Source organism: Pseudopipra pipra, chromosome 2 (genome assembly GCF_036250125.1).
Source record: "Pseudopipra pipra isolate bDixPip1 chromosome 2, bDixPip1.hap1, whole genome shotgun sequence".
NCBI classification, from domain to species: Eukaryota; Metazoa; Chordata; class Aves; order Passeriformes; family Pipridae; genus Pseudopipra; species Pseudopipra pipra.
In genome coordinates, this window is record NC_087550.1 from 95,967,614 (window position 1) to 95,979,993 (window position 12,380).

A 12,380-nucleotide genomic window follows, 5' to 3' on the forward strand; every position below is an offset into this window, starting at 1 on the left:
GGTGATAGGAATGTTAATTTGAGCAGAGGCATCAAAAGTTATTTGCATGTTAATCAAGTCAGTATTAGCAAAGCCTCCAAATTCACTGTACATCAGCTGAAGTTCTCACATAAACAAGAACAGGCTTCTGCCTCATGAATGCTTGAGTACAGAGACATATAAAACTGAATTATTTTGAATATAATCTTTCACTTTGGCATTGACAAACAAAAGGAAGTTGGGTCCTTGAGTAAAAGATGGATCCTATCCTTAGATATGACAGTGTTTCTGGGAGCAGTAACACTTCCAAAAAAAAAAAAAAAAAACAAAACAAACATGCAAAGTAAACCATAGAGAAATTACTGAAATCAGCCTTTTTTCGCAATACAGTTTAGTAATAGATATTAGTTTGCTGACGGAAAAAGACATCAGAAAAGTGGAAAAAAACCCAAAAATCATTATGACCAATAGGGTTGGATTGTTTGAGAGTATCAGACTCAGTCTCAAGAGTCATAAATCTACCTTTGGCTTTCATTTGAAGGGCCTGGGAGGAGCTCTGGAGCAGTGGAGGTTTAGATAGAATATTAGAAAAAATTTCCTCACTGAGAGGATCTTCAAGCATTGGAACAGGCTGCCCAGGGCAGTGGTTGAGTCATCATCCCTGGAGCTATTTAAAAGACATGTAGATGTTTTAGTGCTGGGTTGATGGTTAGACTTGATGATCTTAAAGGTCTTTTCCAACCTAAATGGTCCTGTGATTCTGACTTGGTTGCTGTGATACACATACCAACAGAACTGGAGTGTACTGTAGATACTGTCATAAGAGGCCTGCACTGTTAGATTGGTTGGGACCCTTGTATCCTGGCTGATGTCGACGCTGTTCCCCTGTTCCTAGGTTATCTTGGAAACGCAGCACAGCTCTGGAATGGCGCATTCCTGTGGTGCCACACGCAATTGCTGCAACCACCTCGTGTAGCTACATATGATCTGAAATTTGCTTGACATGAGAGGTATTGGGTGGATAGTGATTCCTGTTCTAAAACCCATGAATATATGCCTAAATCAAAGCCCAGGCCAACCAGTTCAAATTGCAAAAAGGTGAACAAGGACTCCTGCAACCTCTAGAAGTGTCAGGTCTGCATCTGAAAACTTGGCCATTATGTGCTTGGGCTGTAGCTTTTACAAAGCACTCAAAATTACTTTTGATATCCTTACAGGAAGGACCATTATTTCAACTCTCCACTGTTTTCTTTATTAATTTTTCAGAACAAGTTACATGTATTTATTAGTCACAAAGCCTGAAGTCAGTGAGCACTACTGTGGTTTTTATCATCTTCTGTCAAAAACACTACAAAAAAGAAAATGTTACTTCTGCTATCTGGCTCATTCCAGATTAATCTGAACAGCCTGAAAAGCACAGATGCAGCCAGGTATCACCTGCCTGGGTGATAACCAGTGACTGGCTACAGCAAGTGACAGATGACGACTAAGAGAACTGCAGCAAGTACTGCTTTCTCATAAAATCCCCTGTCTATCTCTCAGCAGGCCTGTGCCTTAAAATAGCCACAAGAATCTTCATCCTACATCTCAGAGCATGCAAAGTGTGCTTTCATTTTGTGTCATATGCAGTATGCCACTAGTGCTCTTCTGCTAAGCCACACATTACTTTGGAAATTTCAGAAAATTACATACAAAGCAGTAATTTTGTCATAAAGTCACAGGAGTTATCACTCAGGGCCATGACGTGCAGTGTGGATGCAGCCAGTCTGACTGACATGAAGCACAAACCACTTTCTACCTCTCAGTCTCTAGACCTAGGCTCTCTCCATGTGGTAGATAGGGATGCAGACTTGATTTACCACTTGTGAACATCTGTATTTAAAAAAAAAATTAGCCCCACTAATTTTCCATCATTTGCTTTAGCAGATCATGTTTTTCTTTTTACTGAATACTGCAAAGAGAAGATCGCTTGGTGGTGCCTAAACTTCTACATACTTAGTAATTTAGCAATTTAGCTTAAAAACTCAAATTCCTCTGGGTGTAGTTCTAGGTGTAAACATTAGGAGATAGGCGTTCTTCATGGTCATAAAGAACTAGTTGTTTCTGTTGCAAATGAAGGATAAAAGGGCTGATTAATGTAGACGAAATAAAGTAGGAAAACAACCAATGAGTAGGCAAAAATCAATTAAAAAATGAGAAACAACAATGCTAAAGCAGTGTATACCTACATAATATTTATCCACAGCTGCTGGAGATCCTCATAGGTTTGTAGTACAAGAGCAAATGGTTCATCAATGATTTGGTTTTTTTTTTAGTTCTGACATGCATACTGGAACTTGGAATCTTTGAAAAAAGGTAGAATAAAATTTACTTGGTGTGACAGGTGTAGTGGATTGATAGCAACTCCCTTTCTACAAAACACTATCTGTAAATGATGGCCTGAACAGACTTTGTATTTTCTGATTTGAAATGAGTCATATTATTAGAATTTCTTATGATTGTTTTACTCCATAACTATTTAATAGTTCCTCTCTTTCTCTTTCCACACACAAGAATGTCCATATATATGTCTACATCTATAGCTGTACTTAAACAGAAATATCTGGAAGGAGAGTTTTGTCAAGGTAAAAAAACCCTAAAACCATGTCTATAATAAAATTTTTTATATATGTGTTTTAAATACTGTTTTAAATATTTTACTATGACTGATCTTGGTAATTATGATAGTCTGGGTGTTTGAAAGATGCTACCAATAGTCCAAGACTTCTATGTGGCTTCACTGGCTTGAAAAACAGAGAAAGATATTAACTCTCTTCCTTTTAGACAGCTAACTAATTTTTATTAAATGATAACAAAAAACCCCAACCAACCAACCAACCAAACAAAAAAGTCCCCCTCCCACCAAAACAGGGGAAAGGAGAATTTGTGCAAGTTGGTTTATAGGTTAATCATTAAATTTTTGCAAGTACATTAAGTCTTCAATATTTTGTACATGAACAGAAATTCGGTCAAGATATAGAACTTAATATGAATTTTTTGAGCAGCTCAAGAGATTTTTAATTAGTTATTGATGGATATTGGTGAAAGCTTAAAAGGAATGCACAATGCATCAAAACATGCCTTCTCTGTCTCACTATGATAAAGGTTAGTCCTTTCAAAAAGATATGAATGTAATCTGGCTCAAATATATTCAAGTGCAAATGTTCCCATATGTAAAGAAAAGATAATGATGATTTGTAAAACAGTATTCAGAACAAATATATATATATATGAGACAAATACAGTTAATAATAAATAAAAATAGGTTCTTATTGTTACAAATAATTCGCGTTCCTGTATCTTTCTTCATTTCTTTTTAATAGAGTCTGTATCTTTTTTAAATATCCCAGACTTATTAAAAAATGAGCCAAGAGAATTGATGAGGCACATGTCTGTAGGGAAGGATAAAAAGAGTCTATTCTGGGGTACTGAGAGAAGTTGATATAGATGCCTTAGGGAAAAATGTATGAAGAAGGAGTTACAAATCTGAATGTTGCTAGTTTGCAGATTTAGGATGTGTTTAGTAAAAAAACCGTATAAACTAATTTTTCCTTAAAGAAAAAAGGAGTCTGGATGTCACTAAAATTTTGGCCAGAGTAGAGTGGGACATAAAGAGAGGTGGCAAGTATATTGCCAAGTCTAGGCCATACGCCAAATTTTACTCTTTTACTTATTTACCAAAAAGTAGGAAATGTTTTTTCTTAGACATTTCTTCTCAGTGCTTCATCTAAAATGGCTTGTCCATATGTCCCACAGTGTACCTTGTGTCTTGGGTATGAGCCACTGAGATGGGAGGTTTTTGTATGTTTCCAGTCCGTCTCCAGACAATGTTGTCAAAAGACAGATATGCATATAAAAAAGAAATGTCTTCGATGTCCCGCTGTTATTGTGCGCCCACAATATAGATTTTAATTTTTTATTTTAAGTCTCTTGAAATAACACAGAATATGCAAAGGAAACTGGAAAGTTTCCTAAGTAGGAAATTAGGAAGGAGGAAATGCATGTGAGGTGCTTTTGTGTGAATGGACAGATTAGTGCATAGTGACGTAAACACCAGATGATGTAAGGCTGCTGTGTGAGGTTTTATATCCTCACCCCAGATGTTTCCCAATTGACTACAGAAATATACCTCTTACATTCACTATCTGTCTAAATGGAGCCAGACAAATGGTACTAAACACAACTTTCTCAACTTTTTGAAAGTTTGCGTGTGTGTAGGTTCCCTCCAGTGATGAGTTGCTTCAAGCCATTTTTTTTTCCTCAGTGATGAATTCACGTAGAAAGCTCCAAAGTGCATGAAGATATTACATTTCAAAAATCGTGTGTGTCATATCTGTCCACTCCCTCACATCAGAGAAAGGAAATGAAAAGAGCTTATATTCAAAGGTACAGAAAATTAAAAAGTGCTTACTCACACCTTTAAATTTTCTACATGTAATAAGATACAAAGTTAAGGTCTATAAAAGTGTTACGCATATTTTATGTGAATTAAGTTAGAACAGAAAATATATTGGAAGAGACAAAAGGTTCAAAGATGTAAGATGATTTTCTCCTTTTCTCATTCTAATTTCTAATTTCTGATCTTAATTTTCTAACTCTTTTTTCATAGTTCCATGGACGGACTTTTATCTCTGCATATCATGAAAACTTCTAAGACCTAATTCATATTTTCAACATAAGGAAAGCCTTTAAAAAGGGAATATATTTTAGCTAGTATTTCTGAGCATATAGTACTGCTGATTTTGTCTTTAGATCAGGCATTCACATAAACAAGTCTTGTATTTTTTTCTGAAACCAGTATATGCTGTGTTATTAAAATATAATGCTCAGGGAATATATATTTAGTGATCTCATAGCAACAGCATTCAACTCATAGGTTAAAAGGAATGGAAATCTTTGACAGGGAAATCAATAGTAAAAAATATATGAGAAACTGTATTTTATGAATGATCACTTTTATAAAAGACAAACTTTTCTCTTTGTTTCTACATTCCTAGAATTTGAAATTTGGTACTTATAAATAACCTTGGAACCATTGTTTGAAAATGAAGAGTTATTCCCAAACTATTCAAGCATTAAAAAGTCTCCAACATTGTTAATATGTCTTAACTTTACATGTGCAATATTGCAAGGCTGGAGCCTAAATATATTACAGAAATTCTGTATTTCCCAAAAATATAGATGTACCAAAAAAAGCCACAAAAGTAAAAATCTGCACAACAGTAAGTCAGTTTGCTAGTGTATATAAACTTTTTAGATTTCAGAGTACACAAAGAAATTCTGAGTGAAATCTTTTATGTGTGGATACAATGAAAAGAAATTACAAATTCTTCACAAACTGAGGTGGAAAATTGGGGTGCATTCTGTTCAATTTTTATTGTACTATGCTATTGTGTAGTGGTTTATTGAGAATAAAATAAAATAACATATTTCAATCCAAGCCAAAGTAGTCCACTTCATTCTGCAGAGCCCGATTGATTCTTGATGAACCTCTTTAGGTGGGCGAACAGTCATCACAGCCAGCCTTTGGTAGTCAGGACCGGGAAACCTAGATTTCCCTTCTTTTTAATACAAGGTTTAGATGCGAAAGAAGAGACCAGTGGCTGGTAACTTTATCTGTTTTTGAGTTTTACATGTCAGTGTTAGCCATGCCTTCTGAATGTGAATTGCCATAGACAAGGAAACATGCTTTGAGACTGCACTGTGAGCAGCAGTGTGCCACTGCACCTGGGTGCTGCTGCCCCAGCACCGGCTCCGCTGTTGAAGAGCCAGATGCTCGCAGTGAGGTGCAGCCCATCTAGCTCAGCCTTTCACCACTTCATAAGTCCTTTTGAGCCTTATGAGCATTAAAGTAGGTCTCATGCTGATAACAAAGGTTAAGGCAATCATCTCTTTCCCTTTGCAGATAAGGACTTGAAAACTGCCTTTGCAGTCTTTCTCTTCTGTGCCGCACTGAGACACTTCTGCAGCCTGCGATTTCTCTTGGTTTAAGCAGTATTTATCAAATGGAAACATATGTATACAGTAGGTAAGTAAATATTTGCACTTTGAAGAGGAGCTTGCTTCCCTTATGTTTTGTTGCTGGTATTCCTTAGCAGAAGTGTTTTTAAAATATACATAGGAAAAGAAACATGATAAAGGAGCTTAATCATTTCAGCTCCCACTGAACCATAAAACAAATGAATTCTTAATCATGTTGCTTACTCGTAGTCCCTACTGAGAGAAGGATAGAAGAGTCTGAATTTGGATGGTTCTGTATTTTTCCTAATTACTGTTTATGTATACTAAGGTTGTAAAATACCTTTGGGAATAGCTTTTAAAAAATTAGGAAAATCTAGTAAATTTCCAAAGCAGAATGAACTAGACCTCAGTTAACTTGGGCACATTTAACTTACACTTTGCAAACCACTCATATTTTTAAAAAAAGGTTTTGGGTTTTTTTTGGTTTTTTTTGTTTGATTGGTTGGTTTGTGGTTTTGCAGTTGTTTGGTTTTTTTCCCTAATGTATGTGTAATTGTTCAAGAGCTTTTCCCACAATTTGTGGTAGCACTTGTGAGACTATGCTTTTGTTCTTCTCTGACTTTCCCTCCAACACGTTCTTTTCTTTCTTCCTCTCTTGAACCATGGGTTATTTTTAGAACTTCATCACAAGCAACAAGCACCAAACTCCAAGTAAAATACAGGGAGTAAATGAACTAAATAACAGGCACAAATAATTTCACCTGTATTAACCTTAAATATGAGGGTTTGGATCCTCAGATTCCATTTTTTCAACAGATAAACTCCCCTAAAATGAACTACAGTGTTTTAAATAATTACCATATGTATAACTTAACAATAGGTGTTAATCACTGTTCCATTATTCACCTCAAAGAGTGGTCCAATACCACTTTTTAAAACTTGGAAATTTATCAACATCTTTTGCTATTTTGACAATTCATCTCTAATCCATCTTGCTGGAAATGTTAGTCTTCCTTGCAAGCTTTGGAAAATCCTACTCTGTGCAATTAGATAAAAAAATCAAGAGTAATTTGAAGGTACAGGCAAAGAGTCAGCCTAATTTATTTAAGACGATAGATTTTTTTTTCCAGCACGCCAATTTTAGTACATTTTTATGTACTAACATCAAAGGGCCCCTAACTAACTTTCTGCTTAAGTTGGACTGCAGGAAATTAGTATTCCTTTTGTAGAATTTATTTATGCATTGTGTTAAGGGGAAAAATGGAAAGGACTATCTAATTTTCTCTGGTACACTTTAGGAATCAGGCGATAGTCAAATCTACTTAGTACCACTTTTTGAGCTCCTAAGTCAGTTTTAATTTAGTCAAAGGTATAATTGGGTTAGCATTTACATGAAATGAGACTGCAGGTGGAGGTATCTAACTGAATACAGATGAGTTGAACAGGATTTTGCAGCTTTCTTCCCTGATGACGTTTACTCTTACATTACTCTGATTATGAATTATGATAAAGCCAGAGACTGAACCTGAATAAACCTATACAGCAAATAAAATTCTATTCTGTAAATAGAATCACATCCACAAAAAAAAAAAAACCAACCGACCAAACAAAAAAACAAACCAAAACAAAAACAGGAGAAGAAAATTTAACAATTTTTTGAAATTGACATTCCGAAAATTGATTTAAACTACATCAATGAAATAAGTCTTTTGCCATTATATTCTCAGACCCCATGGGAAAGACAGTTCTATGCTATCGTTATACTGATAAAGGTTCTTAAATGTAGAAAAGCTTATGTAAAAAACAATGAAGTACCCTGACATTTTTCATTACCTTGTGCATACATGCATGCAAAATTTACAAACCATCCTTAATTTATTTGCCAAAATGCTTTTGGTAACGGCAGAGTGAGTCAAGAAGGAATTAAACTTTAAGAATTCATTTTTAAAAGGGAAGTCTAATATAGTGCATATTGCTTTAGTTATATGTTGTCATCTTTCTGAGACAGACAATTGAATAAAATCATGTTTCAGAAACTCACCACATACATAGGGCACTAGCAGTTATGACTTACCCTGCTCCTTATGTTACTAACTCATCCTATTCCCATCCCTTGCACTGTGCCATCTTATTGTACATTTTTTACTTTAGCTTATGAAAAGTAACATAGAGGACTAATGTGACTCCTTCAGTCAGTAAAGGAAACTTAATTTTCTCACTCAAATCATACAAAACAAAATGATGAAGGTGTCTGTCCCGATGTACATACAGTTGTCTCCTCACATAAGCAGAAAATTGATGTCAATTTGTCTTCCCCTGAAAGATTTTAATGCTAACCTTCTTTTCCTCCAGCTCATTATACCATTAGTGCCATCTGGTTTTAAGATAAACCTGCAGTCTGGAAGCCTCAACAGAACAGTTGAGTTACACAGCTCTGTGCAAAAAGAGAAATTAATGGGTCTGTTGGATATATATATTGATAATCCCAGCTAATAACAAACTCATATGTGCAGTGGGTGAGTCTTACATATTTAGAGGAGTGACAAATAAATGAGAACCACAAAGGAATTCAGTATTGGAGTCTGCATCTATCCTACCTCATGATGCTTTCAGGCAGATGCTACCTCTACTTAGCAACATAAGCCTCCAAGGTTCAAGACTCTTTCAGAGACAGAAATTGCCTCAATTGATGTCCTCTCAAAACAGTACTTATCATCCCAGTACTTCATTCTTTGTGTCTTGGGCACTTCCATCTTAGAGTTGGTGATGGTCTGGATAGCCATCATCCTGCATAGTCTTGATCTTCTGGATGAAAGGAATTTCCGCATTTGCTAAAGCTATAATGTATTTCCTGTGTCTTGTGGTGAGTGAGCTCCTTTGATTTCAAACTCTATCCTCATACAGACACCATACACTCTTAAAGTTACCACATTTTAACTGCAGTTTCCTTTTTAGATTATTTTGCTATTGGTGAGTGAGAGAATAAAAAGATGATGGGGCAGGGTTTTTTTGTTTGTTTGTTTGTTTTTTGTTTTTTGTTTTTTTGTTTGTTTGTTTTTTGGTTTTTGTTTTTTTTGTAGAAATAAAGTCTCATTACTAAAGTATTTAAAATCTCATACTAGACTGCTACTACCTCCTCTCAGGAACAGCGATTTGACACATGATGTATAAAGAAGTAATGGAAAGCTATGAGGGAGTTTCACTGCCTCACTGAGACCATGGCTTTATTGTCTCTGTTGTTGACTTGCCCAGATTGCCCTTTTTGGGCTATGGAGCATACACCATACAGGTTGTATGCACAGAGACACCAAACTGTTCCAACTATATAAATATGCAATTTATTGAACAACGCAGACATAGAAGCGTGAAGCTCCTAATTTTTATTTTATTGTTTTTATAATTTTCTGATACAGAAAACAACTATATCCCAGCTTCTGTGGTGGAGTTTCTTGTTGACACATTTGACCACACCATGAATGATGGGCTATAGGACCTCATGCATTCTTTTGGAAGGCCTTGCCTCCAGCAGGACTGTGATTCTGTGATTCCCCCTAGATTTTATAAGTCTATCAATACTTATGTTGCAAAAAAATTGAAAAAAGAAGCTTCTGTCAACTAGAAATCATTTACGTCACAGAAAAAATAGATGTATTTTAAACTTTTTTCTATTTTAAATACAATATGAAGATGCTTTGATATCTACACATAAAACTAGTAAGAATTTATACAGGGTTCTGTCAAAAGAAAATAATAAAGGCATAGAGCTACTTAGAAGATTTTTATTCCCATTAAAAAAATCCATATTTAATGCAGAAAATAATTATGTGAACACAAACCCCAAAAAGTAAAAGACATGTCTGTTGTAAATTCCCAAAGGTAAAGATTATAAAATGCATCTGATAAATTTTTTGTATGGAAATGATTGATTAACCAAAGATTTAAAAAAACCCCCAAACTTCCTATGCTATACCACTACATTGTTTCTTTAACTTCTGTCCTGAAACTATTTTGATGATAGATTTTCCCCTGTAAATAACACATCAATATATGGTATTTTAGATGGAATGAATGTTTCTCTCCGTACTATAGAACAATCTCTTGTTGTATCTTGAAATAGTAGGTAAAAGCATATATGTTTTTATTTCTCATATAGATGACATTAGGCACAAAGTGCAATACAGGCAAAATTATGCTGCTGCTTTGTTTGGGGTTTTGTTCCCCAAACTGTGAAATCCCAGACCAAGGCTTTAATGATGAGAAAATTGCATAGTGCATTGATGGAAAATGCAACTGAAGATAAAATTAATCAGACATACACAGAATGATACCACTGTGATAAAGTTCTAGCAAAAAGCATGTAAAATCTACAAATAACAGGAAGATGTAATAAAGTATGGAGTTTCTTTCCATTGACTATACAATCATTAAATCAGAATTCTTTAATGAAATATGTTTAAGGGTTTGGTTCCTTTGCTGAACATAATATTCTCTTATAATCATTCAAAAAGGCTTATGGCATATTATTTTCTGTTTACTTTTTTTTCCCTACCCAAACTGTGCTACAGTATACTCTGCCATTATGATGTGAGTGTAATCTCAAAAAGTAAACCCATTATATCATCTCTTAATAAAAAAATCGGTTTAACATCTTCCCTGATATATATCAGTGTATTCAAAATTTACAAGAAATTTGTTAATACTGAAGACAAATTTTTTTCTCTAGAGTGTTGAATATTTATTTTTGAGCTGTACTAAAACAAATAAAATCATATTATTAGTGCTTATTTTCTTTAAAATCATGTGTGTCCTGAAGCAACTCAATTTTCTTAGAACCTTCAGTTGTCACAAATTCTATTTCATTCATGCAGTCCTAGAGCTTTAGTAGGGGAAATCAATGGTAAACAGATACATTTTAGTCAATTGACTTATCATCAGTGCCAAGATTTACTAGGTATTTTTCTACTTTAGAAATCAAGTCTAGAATTATGTAGACTGCCTTTTTCTACTGGATATGATGTTTAATCAATTAAAGACAATGATATTCTTAAAGCAAACTCACAGAGCATTAGCAAAAGCTACACAGTAGTTTAATAAATACAAGAACCTTAGGTAAAATCATTAAAATATATATTTATTAAATATTTTTATCTTAATACCTTTTGAATGAGATCCTAAAGACCTACTAGAAGTCAGTTTATTTGTGTTTAGTGACATCCTTCCTACTGATTGCAGTGGTGGAAGCCAAAACTCTTATAGTACAAAGACTTAACAAGAGGTGAAAACACAGAATACTGAACTGCACTTTCCCCATTTGGTAACCTAACATGATGATGAAATTAACACATCAGGCATGCGCATGGGACCAGCATTCCTGCCCTAGTTAAACTGCATGCTTTATGCAGGCCGAGAAAAAAAACTTCTTGAAAACAGACAACATCCTCTTTTCCATGAGAGAGATGGTTCTGAAACTGTCATCAAAGAATCATAGAATCATAGAATCAGCCGGATTGGAAAGGACCTCCAAGATCATCAAGTCCAACCTTCAATTCACTACCACTATGGTTACTAGACCATGGCACTAAGTGCCACATCCAGTCTCACCTTAAAAACCTCCAGGGATGGAGAATCCACCACTTCCCTGGGCAGCCCATTCCAATGCCTGATTATTCTCTCTGTAAAGAATTTCTTCCAAATATCCAACCTAAACCTCCCCTGGCACAGCTTAAGACCATGCCCTCTTGTCTTACTGATAGTTGCCTGGGAGAAGAGACCAACCCCCACCTGGCTACAACCTCCTTTCAGGGAGTTGTAGAGTGATGAGGTCTCCCCTGAGACTCCTCTTCTCCAGGCTGAACAACCCCAGCTCCCTCAGCCTCTTCTCATAGGACTTATGCTTGAGTCCCTGCACCACCTCATTGCTCTTCTCTGGACCTGCTCCAGCACCTCAATATCCTTCCTGAACTGAGGGGCCCAGAACTGGACACAGCACTCCAGGTGTGGCCTCACCAGCACTGTGTACAGGGGAAGGATCACTTCCCTGGTCCTGCTGGCCACATTGTTCCTGATCCAGGCCAGGATGCCATTGGCCTCCTTGGCCACCTGGGCACACTGCTGGCTCATGTTCAGCTTCTGTCAATCCAAACTCCCAGGTCCCTTTCTGCCTGGCTGCTCTCCAGCCACTCTGTGCCCAGCCTGTAACGCTGCATGGGGTTGTTGTGGTCAAAGCGCAGGACCTGGAGTTGGCCTTGTTGAACCTCATCCCATTGAAATGGTGAGCTAAGACAGGATTATAGGAATGAATTAATGTGAAATGTCAGCATATATATGACATCGTACACATCTCCCCATAATATTCCTTCATTCTGGGAATCTGCTCTGGTGAGACCTGAACCATACCCTGA

At 36.0% G+C, this 12,380-nt stretch overlaps 1 long non-coding RNA gene across 2 annotated transcripts in view; it reads left to right on the top strand.

The window, feature by feature from the left end:
- The first annotated feature begins 880 nt into the window (after positions 1 to 880).
- LOC135410148 (uncharacterized) overlaps positions 881 to 12,380 on the top strand; it is a 38,135-nt gene continuing 26,635 nt past the window's right edge. For both annotated transcript variants that reach the window (XR_010428537.1, XR_010428538.1), the window contains exons 1-2: positions 881 to 996; positions 5,924 to 6,046. This is a non-coding gene — a long non-coding RNA (uncharacterized LOC135410148). The remainder of the gene's footprint in view (positions 997 to 5,923; positions 6,047 to 12,380) is intronic.